Below are 4,846 nucleotides of genomic sequence, written 5' to 3'. Positions count from 1 at the left end.
TTAAACTCAAAACTAGATGCTTAGCATTACAGAAGTTTACCTTTTATTGTATTGGATATACTACTACTGGGTTTTAAAAAACTCTGAGAAGAATTTAAAAGGTTCTGCCTCAACTCAACAATTCCAAAGCCATAATAACGATCATTAGCATTTTATTTGTATGACCTGATGTATGTCTTACAAAATCCATAATATTATTTTCTACATTTTGTAAATGAGGATACAGGCACAGAGAGATTAAGCAAATTGCCAAAATTTGCCCAGCAAGTGAGTGGCAAATCCAGAATTTGAACCTAAACCCTTAAGAATCCAGAGCTCATTTTCTAACAGATTTGGAAATGGTCGCTATAACCAGAAAATTTTATCTCTTATACGGCTGGAAAGTGCCTATAACGTTCTATGAATTACAAAAATTGGGGTAAAAATATTTAATGTAGTCACTATTTATGCAATGGCAAAAGTGCAAAAACATTGCCTATACTTTCTCCTGATTGAAGGTTAAGAAATAAATACTCTACCTTAAAAAATAAATATCATCAGGTATTACTTTGTCATGAATCAACCTCATTAATCAGGGGGTTTCAAGATAATAAAACTTTTTTTTGCAAAATAATGAAAAATGCTTTATTGATTTTTATAGTATACACAGGATTTTTTTCATATGCATACCTGCTTAGAGACAGACATATGTTTTCCTTTAAAGTTTTCATGTATTCATATGTGCCACAAAAAAGAATAACATTTTCTTCAATATCAGCTAAAGAAAATTTTCATTGAATCAGATGCATTAAATAAATTTAACTTAAAAGTGAAAGATCTCATCCTGAATGACAGCCCTGCTTTACTCTGCTCCCTGACATTTTTTTTTTTTTTTAAGGTAATTTTGTAACTTTATTTCTGGAAAAGCTTCCTGAAAAAGACAGCATTGGGTATGCGATAGGTGTTTAGTAATTTACGACCCCAGAATTTGCTTACTTACTTCCCAAGTACTGAGAACACTGCGAGCCCCACATGAGCAAACAGAACTCGTCCCAGACCAGTTTGCCCCACAGAGAGAAGCCAGAATGTGCGCTTTGCGAGAAGGCACAATGGAAAAGGCCATTTAATCTAACGTAAACATAAAAACACTTCTAAAAACTTATATACTTACATACTTAATTGCACAAAGAACCATATGCTATAAAGTTCACCCACCTTTTTCTGAGTCAAATGTAATCTCCAAGAAATTTTTTTTTAATTTTCAAAGTATATTTATTGTACTTTTTTAATCAAGAGAATTCTTCCCTATATTAAGACAGAAGCATGATGCAGTAGGTTTTGAAAATGCCAGAAGGCTATGTTTTCTTTCAAATTATTAAAATATGGTATTACGGTACTTTAAATATAATACATTTTGGTCCAAAATCTTCTATAACATTCTGCTATAGTATACAGAATACAAACATTGTGTGTATCATGAATAACATTAGAAATGACATCATAATAATCAGATATATTGTATCTTCATTTTTGTTTGCATTATATTTTCCAGCTGCTGGTTTCAGAAAATTACCACTGGAGTTCCTCTCGTCTCCATGCACAGCAGAGAGCAATTTGCAAAGTCATGCAAGGGTGAAAATGTGATTGAAATAGAGGGATCTTTCTTAATGAAAAATGTTACTGCTTTGGATGATGGTTAAAACTATTTCGAAACTTGCTCATATTCTTAAGCCCTGCGACACAGTGGTCTCCATTTATGAATACACCATCTATTGTAAATTACTTGGCACCAAATATAAAGGTTTTTTTTTTTTCTACAGAGTTCTTATGAACTATATATATTTACATAACATTATATTGATATTTTAAAGTATTTTAATCTTTTTTTTCTTAAAACGATTAAAGGTCAGGATTAAATTTTTAAAATTTAATTTAATTTTCATTCATGAAAGTGAAAATGTTGCCAAAACTTTGAATCAAATGGGGGCATATGTTGATATTTTTTAAACATATTGAGATCCAATACATGACTAAACTGAAAATATTTCTTTGGAGTATTATTTTTTGTTACCTGTTTTTAAGCTTTAAATTATGCCCAATATGAATGTGGATACAGCATAAAGATTTCTGATTCAAAAAAAGCAAGTAGAATTGCCTAATTCTCACATAAGTATGAAAGAAAAAATGAAGAGTTCAAGCAGAGGTAACACTTTGGTTTTTATAGTTTATCGAAAAAATTAAAATCTTTTAAAAAATGATGTTCATTTAACCTTTCATGTAACCGGCATATACATGATTTTTTTTTAAAACTTAGAGTTGAGACTGAAAGGGTTTTATAACCTAATTAAAATTTAAGAAAAAAAAAGGTAAATTTCTGAGAGCAGCAACAGATGGTTGAATTTTAAATTTTCTGTCCTACCTGGTCCATCCCAGTCATCTGTCTCAACTCCAGGTTGCCCTGGTTTCTCTGACTGTGTGTCCCCATCTGACTCTGCCGTCTCCTGGACGCCTTCATTATCGCCTGGAAAACACCAACACACAGAGAGAAAGGGAAATGATTGAAGCCCTCTATTTGACACTTAAATCCTCTTAGAGGGATGTCCTTAGCACATGTGTAATTATATGCTTGTTACATATATTGTCATTATACTGACAAATCCATGAATAATCATTTTGCTATCTACAATGACTTTATAATAAAGAAAATCAGCATTATTCATCAATAGCTAACTGTTAAAGACAATAAAGGACATTTCCATAAAGATTTTCATTTGGAGTTATGAATATTATATATAAGAAGAAACTTTAAAAAGCAGTCTGCAATTTTTTGCAGTGCTTTTAATAAAGAAAACCTTAACTTGCTTATTTCTGAATTATAATTTTTGTAGAGGCAAGATGCAGAAGACAAAATTAAATATCATAGGAAAAGACATATTTACGTTTTAGGTTGAATTTAGGCTATTTTGAAGAAGATTTTATTTCTCCCCAGCTTTAAGCCTGCTGAAACTAGGTCGTGTTTATTTTAAAAATGGGTCTAAAAAGCCATAATTAAAAGATTAGCATATGAGATGAGCCAGTGACTCAGTCTTCACAATGCAAGAAGCTATAAAGCTATACTTATAATAATAAAGTAAGTGCAGCTAGCTTGTACAATTTCATGCTTTCATTTTCACATAATAAAAGGAAAAAATGTAATATATTTTGAGCAAAAATATAGCTATGGCAAAGGAGAAACAGATTAACCATGCAATCACATTTGAAAGTAAAAATCTCATTTATAAGTACCTTCATTGTTTAAATGATAGTGTAACAAATTATGTGCTGTTTTAAAGGAAAATAAACCACTTTAACAGGATGCGCACAAAAACATTAAATGATACTTCTTATAAATTATAATGGAATTCAGAGAACAGAATAACAGGAAAATGTGATGTCAGAAATAAAAAGAATGCACACTACAAACATAGCGACTAAACTCAGAGTCTAATAATGCTAAAATTTTTAAATAAATTGCTTGCCCTCTGAAGCATTCAGTAACTATTTTCCACATAGTTGCCCAAATCTTGAATAGTTTTAAGTCTTTGCAGACACTGAATTTTTATAAATCTTTCAAAGTAACATAAAAAATACAAGATTTTCAGGAAATTATTTGTTACTACAAATGATATTGTGATGTTCATGAGTTTTGAACTTTAAACTCCATAAATTTTATATTTATTTCTATATATAGCTTCCCAAAATACACCAGTTTAAAAAGTAGAAAAAAAGGTAAAGAGACAATGTAGAAGTCCAGTGACAGCTCTGTTGACTGTAATTTGCTAACAGAGAAGCATTGGCTCTGGTGGGTAACAAAGAAAAAAATACCCCACACCACCAAACCCCATGTCTGGAACTGAAAGCTCTTTCGAAGTTATCTATTCCTTTCAGGATTATCAGAATGAATAGCAATAAAATTCACTCCAGAAAAAACTACAGTTTCATGTTTAAGGAACTACAGTGGGTATAGTTGGATATATATAAAAAATTACAGTTTCTTTTTAAAAGTGTAGAGCCAGAGAGAAGATAATCAGTGGGATCATTTCATAAACTATATAAATATCTAACCGATGTACTGTATACTTGAAATTAATTTAAAAAATGATTAAAAAAAAAAGTGGTCTAAAACTCATTAAAGAGAGTAAGTTCACAAATAATGAAGGTATAAGACTAGGTTTAAATGCCATAAGAAAGGTACAAAGACTCAGTAGCAAGATAAGTTTTAATCTTCTGTGCCTGTTTTGCAGGTGACACAGAAAAACACAGCCATATCAACCAATTATGAAATCACTGTGCTCTCACTTAACAGCTATAAATAGGACTGGTCCTCAGCCTGCACACACAGGTAGGCTCTGTGGCCTTTTCATGTATTGAAATACTGTGAGCCCTGACCTAACCAAATGCCACTCAGTGCAACCCTGCCAGGCATGCCCTGGTCACTCCCCAGTGAGCCCCATCCCACCACCCCGAATTCAGAAACTAAGGGATTAACCTAGTCGGCAGGATGTTTACGACATCTGCTCTGGCCCGTCGGGAGCCCAGGCTGTATCAGTTGTTTAATATTTGAATGTTATCCCTGCATATGTGTAAATATTGAACAAAAGCCATGAGTTAGCAGACTGGCATAACTAGAATCATCAACTGTTTGCTCTGGGGGAGGCCCCTGCTATATACCATGAACTGGTTATCTTCCACTTGCCCCTTCCTGCTGGCCCCAATAGACGCAGCTCCCTCTCTGCCATACTTTGTGCCCCACGAAGGTAGACTTCTGTGGACTCCATTACTGGGGCTCCCTTGTTCTCAGGTTTCTGTCTGTGTTTAGCCAAGGGGA

At 32.9% G+C, this 4,846-nt stretch overlaps 1 protein-coding gene across 2 annotated transcripts in view; it reads right to left on the bottom strand.

The window, feature by feature from the left end:
- Positions 1–4,846, bottom strand: part of ZFPM2 (zinc finger protein, FOG family member 2) — a 457,642-nt gene that overhangs the window by 333,675 nt on the left and 119,121 nt on the right. For both annotated transcript variants that reach the window (XM_023536141.1, XM_023536142.1), the window contains exon 3: positions 2,399–2,500. The gene's annotated coding sequence lies outside the window, so the exon portion shown is untranslated. The remainder of the gene's footprint in view (positions 1–2,398; positions 2,501–4,846) is intronic.

The sequence above is a fragment of the Pteropus vampyrus genome, unplaced genomic scaffold, assembly GCF_000151845.1.
Source record: "Pteropus vampyrus isolate Shadow unplaced genomic scaffold, Pvam_2.0 Scaffold149, whole genome shotgun sequence".
NCBI lineage: Eukaryota > Metazoa > Chordata > Mammalia > Chiroptera > Pteropodidae > Pteropus > Pteropus vampyrus.
This window is presented reverse-complemented; position numbering and strand designations above follow the sequence as displayed.